The sequence below is a fragment of the Lepisosteus platostomus genome, chromosome 16, assembly GCF_059453375.1.
Source record: "Lepisosteus platostomus isolate fLepPlt1 chromosome 16, fLepPlt1.hap1, whole genome shotgun sequence".
Taxonomy (NCBI): Eukaryota; Metazoa; Chordata; class Actinopteri; order Semionotiformes; family Lepisosteidae; genus Lepisosteus; species Lepisosteus platostomus.
Window position 1 is genome coordinate 4,302,017 of NC_142626.1, and position 17,454 is coordinate 4,319,470.

A 17,454-nucleotide genomic window follows, 5' to 3' on the forward strand; every position below is an offset into this window, starting at 1 on the left:
CCTGCCTGTCCAGAGAGGACAGACAATCCTATTACCTTGAGCAGAGAGAAGCAGAGACAGGGGGCATTTTCTGCTGCATGACAGGAAATACTCGGGGACTCCCTACAATAACTAATTTGATTCCAGATTTCTCACACCTTCCAAAATAAGTCTCAATTTAATATGGGGAGGAAACTCAAAACATTTTGCAGAGCAGTTTATATGCTTCTGTCACAGAATGATAAAGAAAACAAGAGTCTAAAATAGTAATAATGATATGATATTATATGATATTATATTACTGTATATTATATTATTGATAATGTTCGTACTGCTTCTTCTAATTCATGGTCACCAGGTAGACGGAGCCTATCCCAGCAAGCAACGGGCACAAGAAAGGTACATCCTGGACAGGACGCCAGTCCATTACAGGACACACACAGACAAACACATTCATACCAGGGCAAATTCTCACATTAATAAATTAATATGTGAGATATAATAATAAATTTATCTCACAGCATGTCTCTGGACTGTGGGAGAAAACCGGAGCACCCGGAGGAAACCCATGTGAGCACAGTGAGAACATGCAAACTCCACACAGACAGCACCCCAGATTTTGACTTGAACCCAGGGCCCCAGAGCTGCAATGCAACTAATGATAATACAAATCTTATAGCTCCTCACACCAGAAGAAGGCTCTACAGCTTAAATGTTATGTTTCCTTTCTTCTCTTTTCAGTTGTTTGTACTTGTTTGTTATTAGAATGATTGTTCTAATAATAATAATTCCCTACACTTACAGTATACAACACTTTTCTGGACCCTCCACTCAGAGCTCTTTACAGGTCATGGGGATCCCCTCCACCACCAGCAGTGTGCAGCCTCACCTGGATGAGCCGCCAGTCTGCTCCCCACACCCCAGCTCTCAGTGGAGAGGAGAGCAGAGTGATGGAGCCAGTTCAGAGAGGGGGGTTATTAGGAGGCCATGATGGGTAAAGGCCAGGGGGAAATTTGGCCAGGATGCCAGGGTTACACCCCTACTCTTTTCAAGAAATTCCCTGGGATTTTTAATGACCGCAGAGAATCAGGACCTTGGTTTTACATTTCATCCAAAGGACAACACATCTTTACATTATAGTATCCCCATCGCTATACTGAGGCATAAGAACTCACACAGACCACAGGGTGAGCGCCCCCTGCTGCAATATTTAAGCCCCCTGCTTAAATATTGGGATTAAATGAGACAAAAAGTGAAGTTAAAATTTATAGTAACTGAGAGATAAGATAAGAAATAAATAGAAATAGAAAAAAGGTTTTCAGAAAATATTAGGTTTCATGTTTGTTGAGTTAGTGTGAACAGGGAAGTTGTTCAATAAATAAAAATTGCCTTTGGGCCCTGATAAAACTGTGACTTTTATATTGCGAGGTCCCATTTGGTGATTTAGCAGCAATATCAATTTAGTAAAGGCTTGGCAATCAATTTGTAATAAGTCTGGAATATCAGCCTATGTAATAATAGAAAAACATTTGAAAAACTACAGATGTATTGTTATCTTATAAGTACAATCCATTGATGTATTGTTCCATTTGCGATTTAGAAAAGACCATAAATATGTTTTAATGATTATGAAATCTTAACACTTGTCTATGGTTATGTTTATATAAAATGTAGTGCGTGTACTGAACATTAAGAAGAAGTTAACTTTATAAGGAGTCTTTATAAGGAGTCATAAGGAGTCATCCTCTACTCCTTATAAAGCTGTTCTCTGTCTAGTTCTGCTGTCCTGGGAGTTTTCATGCTAAACTGCTCATCTTGCTCTGTCATAACACACAGCACCAAGCCTGTGTTTCCAGCACTGACTGGCTACAAGTGCTGCTGAAGCAAGGAAGACAATTTGCATATAAGAGACACTTTGCATTGGCAGCACAAGATTCAGTGCTCTGGGAGTGTTTATAGCCCTGTGAGTTTAACACTTCATGACTGAGAGCTGCCCTTCATGGCAACAGAACCCACAGCAACAATGATCTTCATCACCATCTTCCTCTGGACTCTCCTCATCTGCGCTCAGGGTATGATTTAATACATATCCAGGTGTTAACTTTGATAGAGCATATACCTTGTAAAATATTATTTCAACAAGCTTTATAGAAAAGTGTAAAATACCTAAAATAAATTAATGTATTCTAGTTATTAAATTCCTGTATTTCTTGTGTTTTGTCTTGTTTTCAGAATCCAGTGGACAGCTTACTGTGACTCAGACTCCAGCAGTGAAATCTGTTCTCTCTGGACAGACAGTCACTGTGAGCTGTAAGACCAGTCCTGCAGTGTACAGTAATAATCGCCTCCACTGGTACCAACAGAAACCTGGAGAAGCTCCTAAACTCCTGATCTATTATGCAACTACCCGTCAGACTGGGATCCCAGAGCGTTTCAGTGGCAGTGGATCTGGGACTGACTTCACTCTGACCATCACTGGAGTCCAGGCCGAAGATGCAGGAGATTATTACTGTCAGAGTTTCCACTACCCTAGCAGTACTCATGTGTTCACACAGTGTTACACAGCCGTACAAAAACCTCCCTCAGCAGGACTGCACGGTGACTGCACTGCTGCAGCTGGGACCTTCTGCAGGTGCACTTACAGATCAAGTTTATTATACTACTATAAGAGATCATTCAACATAGTCACAGTATTCAAAGAAATCTAATTATATTATTTCTCATTTCAATCATTTTGATAATGAGGCTGGAAAACAAGATACTGATCTCAGCTGATATCTCTGGTATTCATCATGCTCATGAGAAGTATGTTTCCTAGTGGCACAGAAAAATCCACCCACCCATCCATTTCCTAACCACATTAACCAGTAATGGGGCACAAAGTCAAAGTAAACTTAATGCCAAACCAACCCTTTTGTTTTGTGGTGTGCTTGAAATAACAGAGATACCAAAAAAAAGAAAGATACAAGAAGAGAAAGGAGAATCATAAGAAACACATATATACAGAATGCAATACGATGCCACATTACTTGTGTTACTTACAAAGGGTGGAAGGCTGGATACACTCTGGATGAGATTCCCATCCATTGCAGGGCAGCCAGACACAATCACACACACTCACGCCGGGGTTAATTTTCCGCATGAGAACATGAGGAGAACATGCAAACTCCACACAGTTAGCACTGTGAATTGAAATGAAATAGAAATTGAAATAAAATTGAATCCAGGCCCCAGTGCTGCCAGGCAGCATTGACAGAACTAAAGAAATTGTTCCTCCAAACTGTATTTTCACTCACATAAAGATTTACTAAACTAAAATGCATAAAAAGCCAAGTATAATTCAATTACTTCCTGTAATGTGCCCGTTTTGTTTTAACATGTCTCAGATATATACAGTATTCCATTTTAGACAGATCAGTTCGGGCTGTAACAGGGTTGTTCACAGTCAGTAACAGTATCTTGACAGAGAGAGTGAGACTGGACACACTGACTGGCCCAGTTTTTCTCTGGGACGACAAGTGTCGCTCAGGTGACACACAGGCTGATGGTCAGTCTCTGTGTCAGAGTGTCCCACAGTTTTTAATGTCCTTCTCCTTTAATGTTATGTCTGTATTTCAATGTTCCTTCTGTCTGTTTCTGCAGTGCAGTTTTGGGGTTCACTTGTTTCTTTTTGGAGGTCGAGCCTCCTCGTCTGGATCACCAATAGGCTTCCTCATAACCAAGCAGATAAAACCAAAACTTTTTATAATCAAATGATCAAATATCTGCAAAGCACCTGATTCCTGGATGCTGTTATTCCTTGTGAACTATGCAGTATGATCCCTGCTAGAGAATGTCTGAATAAGAATCTCTGCAGCTCTAAATTTCTATTAGAACTTGTGACTCTTCCTTAAAACAGAGAAAATTGATCAAAAAGTGTTGAGATGACATATTATAGTCTTGAGACACATAGTCATTCTAATACAGAGACCATATTCATATTTATGATGTTTTCAGATTGACAGTACTGGGAAATGGGAAGGAACATAAAAATGATTTGTCCTTCTGATCTGTTTCCCCCAGGTTTTACAAAAGAGATGGAGGCACAGATCTGCTGCCTCAGGCTGTGAGTAAAGACCTTCGAGCAGCTGTGTGCTTCTGGATTCATGAGTTTTGGAAATAAATCAGACCAGTGGGGGTGTCCAGGCTACAAACAGACACAAAACGGACAACTCGGTCGAAACAATGGCCGAGGACTCCCTCCTGTCCACCGGCACGGTCAAGGAGTCTCTGAACATCAGATTTAACCCCCCTCTCGCCCTCCACAAGAGAGAGGCCCTGTGGAGTGTCCACTTTGACAGCTGGACTGAACTCTTCCTGGTCTTAAAAGAATGGTTCTGGGAGAAGGATGGGATCCGCGGGGGCAAGTCCTTCACGGATCGCCCTTCGATCTTTATTTACCACGTGAGCGAAGCACTCGAGAGCGGGGTTCCCTCACAGGGAAGCACACTGCCCTGCCCCAAGCGGGGATCGAGATGTCCAGAAAGTCCACCGTGAGGGGTGACAGGTCAACTGTTGAGGTCAACAACACAGATATGCCACTGTCTCAAATGAAATTAGAGCTGCACCAACTGCCTAATTATGCAGTATCAAACATAATGCCTAAATAGGCCAATAAGAGAGATGTGGATTGATTGTATTTGTATGTTTATCTTGACTTGTGGTACTACAGTATATTCAAATTTCTGTCTTCAAACAGGTTCTGTGATAGATGTGCACAAAGTGTGACTGATGTACAGTAAACTGCACTTTAGACCAAATTATTCTGCTTGAGGAGCAAATTTAAAAGTGACCATTTTCCTTTTTTGTTTGAATCATTAAAAGTTACAGTTTTGACTGAATTCTTCACTTCCATTTATAGAATTATAGAATTGTTGCTCCTCATTTGAGTCATTTGAATCATTGTATTAAGAGTTTTGCACACAAGACTGTTCTGTATAATTAGTCAACAGAGGGCAGCACTGAAAACTGAATTGAGAGTCTCGTCTCTGCTAGCAAACGCTGCTGCTCTGCTGATGTCTCTTGTCTCAGTGTAATTTCCATATTACTGACACTAGAGGGCAGCCCTGAACACTGAATTGAGAGTCTCAGTCTTTCCCAAAAAAAAAACACTGCTCTGCTCCTCTTATATGACACTTGTCTCAGTGTATGAGAACAGTGCTGCTCTTTCATTTCACCCTACCTGTCCAACAGATTGTTTCATCCTATCAATACAGCCTCTCCTAAGAATCCAGTCTGCCTGATATTGAGATACCTCACCCGTGAACCTATCTGAGATGCTTTGCTGCCTCACACTTCTTTGTACTTCAGGATGTTCACCAGTTTCACTCTGTCTCATCAGTTTCTGTATATTGTAACACAACGGGGGCTTAGGCGGGCGCCCTTGCCGCATTAGGTTGGTCCACCACCATCAGGGGCTTGAACCCAGGACTCCCACATCACTCAGGAGGGACCCAGCCCAGTGAGCCAAAGAGAGATCTCTTCACAGCCCAGGGGCTGTGGTCCTGCTATTACTGGGAAGGGCGGTGACGTCACTGCTCTGGTAAGCCGGCTCTTACACAGTACCTGTCGGCCGCAAGCGTTACAATATAATGCACTGAAAGTATTGAAGTAAGAACAGCATTTGAATCTGCAGTGCAATAATTATACTTTAAAATTACAGTTGAGAGGGTATCTTTGAAACCAACCTTCAGTAAGAGTGATATGCTGCCAAGGTCTGGCAAGATTATTATCTCTGAGTCAACATATGTGTTTTCTTGTAAGTAGAAAAGTGTTGGACAATACGGGGCTGTGCAGCTACACTACCCTTCTCTTGAGTTTCCCAGCCCCGGTTCTGAGCTGCTCCACTGGGCTCTGATCCCTTCACACTCACAGGGACAGCCTGAATGTGGGTGGAGTCTGCAGAGGATTTCTGGGCTCTCAATGTGCTTCAGACATTCAGAGCTCAACTCAATATTGGTTTTATTGACTGTTTTGTATTACAACAAGAATAACATACTGTACATTTGAAAAGCTGTGTCATTTCTACTTGTCACAGAAACGGCAACAAACACGCACCAGTATTGTTCACTGACAATGTGGACACCCACTCAAAGCACTTTACAGGTAATGGGGATCCCCTCCACCGCCACTATTGTGCAGCTCCACCTGGATGATGCAATAGCAGCCATAGTGCACCAGAACGCTCCCCACACACCAGCTCTCAGTGGGGAGGACAGCAGAGTGACAAAGAGGAGGATTATTGCCATTGAGGCCATGATTGGTAAGGGCCAGTGGGAAATTTGGCTAGGACATCAGGGTAACAACCCTACTCTTTTTTGAGAAATGCCCTGGGATTTATAGTAACAGAGAACCAGGACAGCATCTTTTTACAGAATACTGTCCCCATAATTAGGAACCACACAGACCACAGGATAAGTGCCCCCTACTGGTCACATTGATACCCCTTCCAGCACCAGCCTTAGTTTTTTCCCAGGCGTCTCCCATCCAGGTACTGAGCAGGCTCACACCTGCTAAGCTTCAGTGGGCTGCCAGTTGTGAGTTGCAGGGTGATATGGTTGCTGGCATAGAGTTTTTTTGTGTTTAAAGATTTAATGAGTGACCAATAATAACAGTAAAAGTAAGCCAACATAGGTATTACATCTGAGTGTCAAGTCATCGTAAATATACTCTGTTCAATGTTTAAAGAGTTGGTAGAAAACCCATGAACAGTACATGTTTGTACAGTTTCACGTGTTCTGTCTTTTGTGTACATGAAGTAGAGCACAGTGTCAGTGAGCAATACTGGGGTAAATGCATGTTTATCGCTGTTTCTGTGACAAGTTGAAATGACACGGCTTTCCAAACATACAGTTTGGAACCCAGTGGAGCTGGTCTGTTTTACAGCTCAGAACCGGGGCTGGTGAACTCAGAGAAAGGTTGTGTAGCTGCACAACCTCATATTGTCCAACACTTCTCTATTTACAAGAAAACACATACTGTACTGTATGTTGACTCAGAGAAAATAATCTTGCAAGACCTTGGCAGTTTATCACTGCTATTGAGGGTTGGTTTCAAAGATACCCTCTCAACTGTAATCTTAAAGTATAATTATTTTACTGCAAGTTTTTTTTGTTATGAGCTGCAGATTCAAATGCTGTTCTTACTTCAATACTTTCAGTGGATCATATACAGAAACTGATGAAACAGAGTGAAACTGGTGAACATCCCGAGTACAAAGAAGAGGTGTGAGGCAGCAAATCATCTCAGATAGGTTCACAGGTGAGGTATCTCAATATCAGGCAGACTGGATTCTTAAGAGAAGCTGTATTTATAGGATGAAACAATGTGTTGGACAGGCAGGGAGAAATGAAAGAGCAGCACTGTTCTCACACACTGAGACAAGTGACATAATAAGAGGAGCAGAGCAGTGTTTTTTAAGTGAGACTCTCAATTCAGTGTTCAGTGCTGCCCTCTAGTGTCAGTAATATGGCAATTACACTGAGACAAGAGTCACATCAGTAAGAAGAGCAGCAGCGTTTGCTAGCAGAGACGGAGACTCTCAATTCAGTTTTCAGTGCAACCCTCTGTTGACTAATAATACAGTAATCTCTGTGCAGCCTCTTACAAAAAAAATAATCATTATACAGAACAGTATAAGTGTAAGCAATTATAATAATGATTAAAAGCTTTTAGACTACAGTGTGCTGACATCAAATGCATTTGAATTTGGATTTACACAGCAAAATGCAGGAAAAGTGCATTTTGATGGGAGAAGAAACACTATTTGTGTGTCCGTTTGCACGGATATTCATGTGTACAGAGACAGGGTAATGACAAACAAAAACTTTTTGAAAAAGAAGAATTCCAGGACGGCACACAACCCGTATTACAGCTTGCACACAGTTGGGGTTCCGTTTACTGTTAACAGCGATAACACTTGGCATTAGTCTTACTATCGAGTTAAGTGAACGTACAGATGCAGCCATTCAAAATGCGCGGTAAAAACCCGCGGTACGGTAACCTACCCACAAGCCACCGCGGGGCACCGGAGCATACCGCAGGGCAAGTGATTGGCTGGCCAAAATGACCGACAGGGGCACTCGTGGTGCATTGGTTGGTAGTGCAAAGATTGAATCATTTAATGTCTTTACTGTGCACATTTTAATCCGCTTAGTTTTGAATATTTATATGGATTTTACCACTAAAGGGAAATTTTAGTAGCTGAGCATAAAAAGAAGAGGAGCATAACGCATCTGAAGGTCATAAACGATATTAATTTAAAACATTACTGTATGTATGTAAACTGTACTGTGTATGGCTGGTCTTGGTAGTTTAAAGAAAAAATACACACCAGTCTTCCATTTCTCCCTAAACATTTTAAGCATGAAAGTTTTATGAAACGGTACCCAAATATGCGATTGCTGTATAGAATGAATTTTAATTAAAAAAAATATATTTAACACGAACATTAAGCTGTTTACATCTTCCGCCTGAGAACAGTCACCCGTTGCTACCCAACGCAGAATGGTGATTGGCTGACACCATCTGACACCCCTCTGATTGGAGAAAAAAGACGTGCTGGTTTGCTATACCAGGAAGAGAATTTCTTTCAATTCTAAACGTGTATTTTAAAAGTTTAAGAAGTAAAAACCTTACAGCGTACACAGATTTCTAAACTGATCAGGATCGTTATCTTTGTCTTATGCATAATAATGTTCACCGCTCTGTCCAGCAAATTAATAATAAACTTTATTTTATATAGCGTTTTAAACGAATAAGTAATTAGATTGCTCATAAACCTAATCACTTGCTTTTTCTTTTTATTTAGGCTCAGATTACAACTATAGATCGAATTATTAATAACCATAATAACAACCAACCAACAAAAACAACCATATAAACATAATGGTGGTGCTGGACCTTCCAGTTTTATTTATTTCTTTTTTAATCGCGTAACATAAACATATTACCGTATGCAAACTGTACTGTATACAATATGTACATGTATATTTAATGTCTTAACTGTGCCCGTTTAAGTATTGAATATTCATATCTAATTTTACCACTGAAGGGAAATCTTAACATAAACATACAGTATATGGCTGGTCTCGGTACTTTAAAGAAAAAAATACACACCGGTATTCCATTTCTCCCTAAACATTGTAAGCTTCGAAGTCTTTAACTAACGTGATACCGGAGTCAACAAGCATACTTTTAGAATTTGATTAAAAGGGAATATAATATGGAATCGCGTATCTCAAGAAATTAATAACGATATAATTATATTCATGTTGCAAAAGAACTGCAACGGACATAAAAACTCCCTTGCATGGTTTCATTACGACCAGAATCGGTCTTGAGATATTTTTAACTTGATTTACAGTATTTGAGAGGTATGTCTTAACACCGATACTACAGTGCTTAAGTACTGCTCACGTATATGTTTCTAGGTTTATATTATGCATTTCATACGGTCAAATTACTTTTGAGCAATAAGAAGCGAGAAACGGTATGCGTTTTACTTTCGTTTTGTGCTGGGACCCGTGGATTGATTAGAGATATCAAGTACATACAAGTCATTTTTTAAATGTTGTAGTTCGTCTTGAAAAAATGTTACGAGTTCATCATCTATCAACAATTACACAGGTTCTGTTTCCATATTGCGGATTTTGGTTACGTAATATTATTTTCTAGATTTCACGTTGTGAATATGATGGGATGTCTGATGGGATGTTTCTAAAAATCCATCCTCTGTAAAACGTCTTCTCCAGTTGTCCTGCATATGTATTCGCTAATGAAGCTGTGTGTTCTGAGCCTAGATCTCTACATTTCTGTATGAACCAGCTTAGAGGGCTAAAGACAGCTTGTGTTTAAATTGAGTGTAAGGCAATTTATGCTTCTAAAGTCATGGTCAGCATTTATCTTTGTACTGTGTTGTAAACTTGTTCTGTGCCAAGTCACATTATTTTATAGCGTTTTTAAAGCGTTATCAAATACGGTGTTACTGTAGTTTACTGAGTCCCATGTCACATGGTCTGTGATTGAAACCTGTAAAACCGGTTTAATTCGTCACAGCCAGCACTCTTCAGGTGTGAGAGTCTTCTGCTCAGAATGAAACGCTAAAATGTTTGTGTATATTCTAATGGTAGTGGGGGCGGGGTGTGTGGGAATAAGTTTGGTTGAAACATTTTCTCTGAAAGCATTTTCTTCTTGTAACCGATCTTGTTACAGCATGTTACAGTTTACTATTATTAACCATATTAATTTTAAGTGCTTAATGTAAAATCTTGTAAAAATATATTTTCATTGTTCAAATATACATTAAGTCTGACTATCATATAATAAGTTAAATACAAAACTAAAGAAAAAATAGGGTTAAATATAATTCAAAATATTTTGCTAACAATGTTAACTGTTTATGAATAATAAAATGTATTAACTAAGGAGTAGGATGGCACAGTTGTTAGTATGTTTTTTGTTTTTTTTAACCCAATCTCCGGGAAACCATTAGTACGATGGTGAATCGGAGATTCTCAACCCTTGCTGCGTACGACTGGAAAAGAATTCGTGATCGGATCAACGAAATGCTTCGTAGGAGGAGGCAGTCTTTTCCTCTTGTCTAACAGTCTGTCCACAAACAAAACATTCCTGTTAGACAAGAGGAATTGAAAAAAAAACAATGTTGTCAATGAAAACCGGTGTGTGTGTCTCTCCCTGCTGGATGTCCCTCTCACAAACTGCTGAATGAATAAAATAATTTTATTGAAAACGAGTTTGCGATTGTCTGGTCTTTAAATTCTGTAGATACGCGATTCCATATTATATTCCCTTTTAATCAAATTCTAAAAGTATGCTTGTTGACTCCGGTATCGCGTTAGTTAAAGACTTCGATGCTTAAAATGTTTAGGGAGAAATGGAATACTGGTGTGTATGTTTTCTTTAAAGTACCGAGACCAGCCATATACTGTATGTTTAAGTTCCAAAATTAATATCGTTTATGGGCTTCACACGCGTTGCAGTATGCTCAGGCACTAAGTAAAAGGAGATGCTTCGTATTGCTTGACTAATTTTAAAAACTAAGTTATAAATATAAAAATTGCAGGCGCTGCTCTGGTGCGTCGGCTCCTACACAGTGCCTGTCTGCCGTAAGCGTTACAATATACATACAGTACCCAACACTGCTTGTACCCATCTGTCATGTAAATAAAACACCTTGAATTGAATTGAATTGAGGGGAGAAGGGGGGGATACTAAAGCCAATACTGGCTCAATGGGCTTTGACGTGCTAATGCGTTAACGGTCCGGGTGTGGCAGGCTTCCAATGTCAACTCGACTCGATTAGAAGACAATGAACGTATTTTAGCCCTAAATGAATTAATAGCAAACATGGTTTACATAAAATACATTTTTCCAAGAAAGTTTATAATAATACGATCTATAGTTGAAATCTGAGCCTACTTTAAAAATAAAGGAAAAGCATTTTCAAAGAGCAATCACGCTGTGTTTATGAAGAAAAAGTGATTAGGTTTATGAGCAATCTAATTACCTATTCGCTTAAAATGCTATATAAAATAAAGTTTATTTAGAGATGAATGATCAGTGTCGCAGTTTAAATAATGTGAGTCAGGAAACTAACACAGCGCCACCGGATTTAATAACGCAATAAAAACGCTATAAAATAATGTGACACAGTACAGCACAGTACAACAATACTGACCATGACTTTAGAAGCATAAATTACCTTACACTCAATTTAAACACAAGCTGTCTTTCTGTATGAACCTCTAAGCTGGTTCATACAGAAAATGTAGAAATGCATTAGCCTGATCATGATTAAAAAACACATAATTAAACACGCGTTTGCGATTTAAATCAGAACACGATTTAAATCAATATAAATGTTTATATTGTAACGCATACTGTCCCGCCTCCATTTCTCTATAACAATTTACTGTTGCACACACACACACAATAGAAGCAGGAACCACTGTCAGAAGGGAAGATATATTCAAAATATCGCAAATATCGATCATGTTGCGATATTTTGAAATATAAAAGTCAATTGATTGTCCATAATATCGCTTACCTATTTTTTCGAAGAAATGTTTGTTAAAATAAAAGTCCAGCACCAGCTGGATTCGAACACACAACCTACCAGTTGGAAGTCACGCACCTAGACCAGTAGGCTACAAGACAGCTCGCATGTTCAGGTAGGCGAAACAGCCTTACACAGTCCTGCCGCAGTACACGGATATAATCATACCGTTATTAAATTCTTTAGATACGCGATTCCATATTATATTCCCTTTTAATCAAATTCTAAAAGTATGCTTGTTGACTCCGGTATCACGTTAGTTAAAGACTTCGAAGCTTACAATGTTTAGGGAGAAATGGAATACCGGTGTGTATTTTTCCTTGTGATATTTTAAGCTCTAGTTGAATGATAGGTGTCGCATTTTAAATCATTTTCGTAGCTAGAAATTATGAAACGCCCTGTTAAAAGCAAGGAAGTTTTTATGCCCCGTTGAAGTAAAACAAAATGCCTGACAAAGTATGGCTTGGACAGATTCCAAGTGCTTGTACAAATGTGCTAAAGAAATTATACTTTGAGTATACAGCTTGTCCAAAGTCATCCATTATTAATACTATTAGTAATATCTTCAGTAAAGGCTTTGATGCATAAATATTTCTGATAAAGGTAGGTTGTGTACTTCTGTCCAACTGAGCAATCTTGCTTTCATAATATATACCAACATTTTAATGACTGATGATTAACATGCTGTAATACACAGTTCAAAATTAAAGGCTCAAATGCTGTACATGAGAGGTTAAGCTCCCCCTGGCGGTTTTACAAGGCGACGCCGGATAGTTAGTCACGTGACACACGTGAAATGCGTGATACCGCGTGATACTGTGACACGCCCACCGGGGTATGCCGCGAAATACCTCACCCATTTTGAATGGCTGCATCTGTACTTACATCTCAGCCTTTCTCGACAGCCTCATGAGACCGCTGATTGAAGATCTTCCCTCATACATCAAAGACACCAACCACACGCTCCAACTTTTTAATGATTTCCAATTTCAGGGTTCTGTCATGGAAATATAACTATCAAGGAAGCCACAAGAGAGAGTTCTCACCTATCTTTATTTCAATATTGCAATATTGGGAGCCCTGCTGCCACTTTACAAAGTGCATCAGAGACTCAATTTGTTACAAGCAGTACAGGGTTTTTATAAGATGTTGCGCTGTAAGAGAAAGCTCAGCACTTTGTCTCTTCTAACATTTCCCCTTTCCCTAAGACAAAACAAATTATATCATAAAACGAAAGAAGAAGCACCACTAGATTCGTTATTCAAAGCTTATCAGTTACTTTCGGCTAATCTAACGACCCAGACAGCATATATTGTTTTCGTACATTGTCTTCTAAAGTAACCTAAACAGTGTACTTTGACGCACTGTTTTCTAAAAATCTGCACGTACTGTAGCACAGCAGTTACATCCTTAGAATATATTTTCTAAAAGCACCAATATATTTTTTGCATAGCTCTCTACATTTTAAGAATCAATTTACTTATTAGATTTCCATTTCAAATGGTAAACTATTTAGTCCTGACTGCAACAAATATTGCCCTTTAAGAATATATTGTCCCAAGTTGTGTACTGAAATTCCCCATTACAATAAACTGTTGAATAGTTATTATACTACTTCTAATTAGTTGAAAAAAGCCAGCATTCCAACTCCCTTCTTATACTCTGAGTACTTGAAGACTACCAGGGTAACACAGTGTTAATACACAATTATTGAGGACATACAGTTCACAAACTCATCTCCATTTGTTTTGAACTGAATGTCATGTCATGTCATTTACTAAACTGCTTTATACCATATGGTGTCGTGGGAAGCCAGAGTCTACCTGGAAAGCAACAAGCACAAGGCAGGGTACTCCCTGGACAGGGCGTCAGTCCACCGCAGGGCAAGTGCAAGCCAATCACACATGGGGATAATTTGGAGGCCACGGTAAAGGCAGAGGAGGAAAATTTGGACCGGACACCAAGATAACTCCCTACTCTTGTGAGAAATGCCCAGGGATTTTTAATGACCACTGAGAGTCAGGACCTTGGCTTATCATCTCTTTCCGAACCTCAGTCTTACTGAGTGTAAAAGAAAAAATGCATTTAAAATTGAGCAAAGGAAGCAATTCTTTGTCAATTTGTCTACTCAATTTGTACTCAATTTGAACGGCTGACTACCTCATTGCAGATGGGCTGGACGGCCTTCTCTCTTTTCTAACTTTTCTGATGACCCTGTGTCAGTGAAAAACTCTCTGCTCCTCTAACTGGCACCAACCTGTAAGGGTGGCAGGGTCAAAAAAGACACTTGGCAAGCAGACAGGTCAGAGAAGTGTCTGCAGGTTCTCCTTCTTCCAGTGAGGAACAGGGGCTGAATCACAAGCGTCAGAAGTACTGGCAAACCACAATGGAGAACTGCAGAAAACTGAAAAAACAGCAATTTCATTTTGTTAAAAAAGTGCATTGAAGGAAAATCTAAACATTCTTGTTCTTGTGATAAAACTAATCCAAGTACTGTATCTTCAACAAAATAATGCCAAAATAGTAGAACTGACAGTGACAGCAATCAAATCTATTTGAAAAAGAAATCATGTTTTTCCATCAGTAGGTTGCATTTTACTTTTCATATCTGAGGGAATTAACTAAAAGTTTGTATTATATCTTGTTAACTGTGTATCTTTTTACTTAGATTTGACTAAATCCGTTCCAGTATGTCTGGTCTCAAAGGATAAGATAGTCACATGGGGTCTTTACGCATAGCTTGCGTAGTTCTCAGGGAAATGACCAGTGACCTTTCCTGGAACAAATGGTCCATTCAGCAGAAGGGGATGCTTGCGATGCAAGCTGGCATTAAAGAAAATAAATGTCCTGGTCAGCTTTCTAGAATGACCATACATAGCCACAGTGCAAGTAGAGAGTCATGTGGGAGTGTATCTTGTATCGTTTGTTTCACTGTATAAAAGAGCACTGTAAGCATTATCTTTAAGTCTTGTGCCTAAAAGCAAGACTTCCATATGCATATGAAATAAAGACGACTTTTAGCACACAAACTCTCAGCTGATGCCCTTTGTTTGGCACAACATATTTAAAATAAAAAAAAATCCAAACACTCTATTGTAATGTATATTTTAGAATAGTAAGGAAGATGGATTTAGGACTCAATGTTTTTGGCATCATTTTGGTTAATTGTGTCACATACCTCGAAGCAACAGAAGGTAGGACCCTGTGCCTGGCTGTGCTGGAAATCCCTTGTGGTTCAGTGCCAAATCTAGGGACAAAGTCGTCGTCTTGGACAATAGCTAGGGGTCAACAGCCAGGACGGTTCCGAGGAGGCAAAGTACAAAGGCTGTAGGCGAAGTCGTCTTGGACGAAAGCTTGGGGTCAGGAAGGTTTGGTGGAGGCGAAATACATTAATGAGAGGCGAGGATGAGAGCTAGGAGTCGAATACCGGGAGAGTAGTAATTTGGAAATCGCAGGGAAAGTAACAGGGTACTGAGCTCAGGGGGGAAACCTCAACAGTGAGCGAGGAAAAGGAGATGTGTGAGGGTTTAAATAGTGTGGATTTAATTGGTGCGTGGGCGTTTAGGGAGAGTAGAGCTCGGGGAAACGCAGGAGCATTTGCATGCTTGCGTGTGGTTTGTGACAAATTGATATTGACATGATCTTGTTGTGTTAAATGATATTAAAGGACTTCTTTTGGGGGGGGTTTGATTGGGATGAGATGAGGACTGTTTTTCCACTGCTGAATATCAATCCTGGTATAAATCAAGTGTAAATCTTACATATTTAACTGAAGTCCATTCACAGTTCCACTGTTATCATCAACTCCACCCATGTCACCTGTTGCTCTACATCTGCACCACGTTCCTTACCCTGGAGTTCGCCATCTTGCTTCCCTGCATAACCGCACAGCAAAAATAATATTTCCAATCAACATTTACTCTAAACAACATCCTTACCCAGTGTGGCTTCTACACTGGCTTAACTAATTACTTTCTAATTACTTCCACACCACATTTTCTTATCACTGCCACTGCCAAATGCCATCTACAGGATGAACTTTTAAACAGCATATAAACTTGTTCTCAAACCAGATTTTTCATTGTGTGTATTATCTTTAAGAAAAATAAAAAAGTACTAAATTTTAACAAGCAAACAAAAAAGAGGTGTGCTTCTTTTTTAACGAATACATCTAATTTCGAGCCCACTACACAAACACAAAGAGGAACCAGTATCCTCTAATATATCAGGAACACAGCACCCTTGTTTCATCTGTAAATTGGAGCCATTCCTCAGGTGGACTCTCCAACAGTAATACAAAGTACTCTTTAGTGCCGAATCAAGGTTTGGCATTTTTGCCTCAGCATTTGCTGTGTTAGTTAAACTGTCGAGATGGAGTGTGAATCTAGAGGAAGAGCAGCAACTAGTGTAGAAAATAGCACAAGCCATGGACTCTAGTTGGCTTTGATGTGTGGATATCAGAGATGGAGTGCAGCTCCATTAGTCTGTGAGAACATTGGGACTGTACTGGCCTCCAGTCAAACTCCATTCAAAAACTCCTTAAAAAAACAGGAGCCAGGAACCCAGGATTCAAGGTTTTATTGAACAAACACCAAGCATTTAACTTTGGAATAAAGAGATTATATTAGATTAGATTAGATACAAACTAAAACATGATTAATTACTAACATTTATACACACTTCATTTCTTGTTCTATACTAATTTAGATACCTTCAGTTATTTGCACACAATTTTTAAACTATATTAACAAAATATATTTTTAGTTTTGTATTTTGAACATTATTAACTGCGCTTTTGTTATATGAATCAGACAGGCCTGGTACACAGTACTATGTTTCACATCGTTCACTCAAAAAAGTGAAGAATATTGTTCTGAAATATATCTGTATATATTGTAAACACACTAAGTTTATATAATAAAACAGCCTGTCCGTTATCAGTCCAAAAGCTTACTCTTAAACCCCACACACATCCTAGTATCCAGACTGACAGAAGGTCTGTAGGTTCTCCTCCTGGAATGGAGACCAGTCTGCCATAGGGTCATCCTCAGCAATGCTGCTCTCATTTCTACAGCTGGGAAGACTTGAGCAGTTCAGGTGAAGTGTCAGGCTCACAGCAGCAGGCCAGCTCTGCAATTGGACAACAATTCCACAGCCCTCTGTTTGCAAGATAAGAGACATTACTGCTGCACACTGCCTGTAAATGATAGAGAGGCAACACTGCATCAGAACAGTAGAGCTTCAGAAAAAATTACACATCTGAAAACCTCAAACCTCTCAAGTGCTGTACATATGAGCTCAATTCTCTCTGAAACAGAATGAGAGGAGGCTGAAAGGATGATACTATAAAAATGAATAAG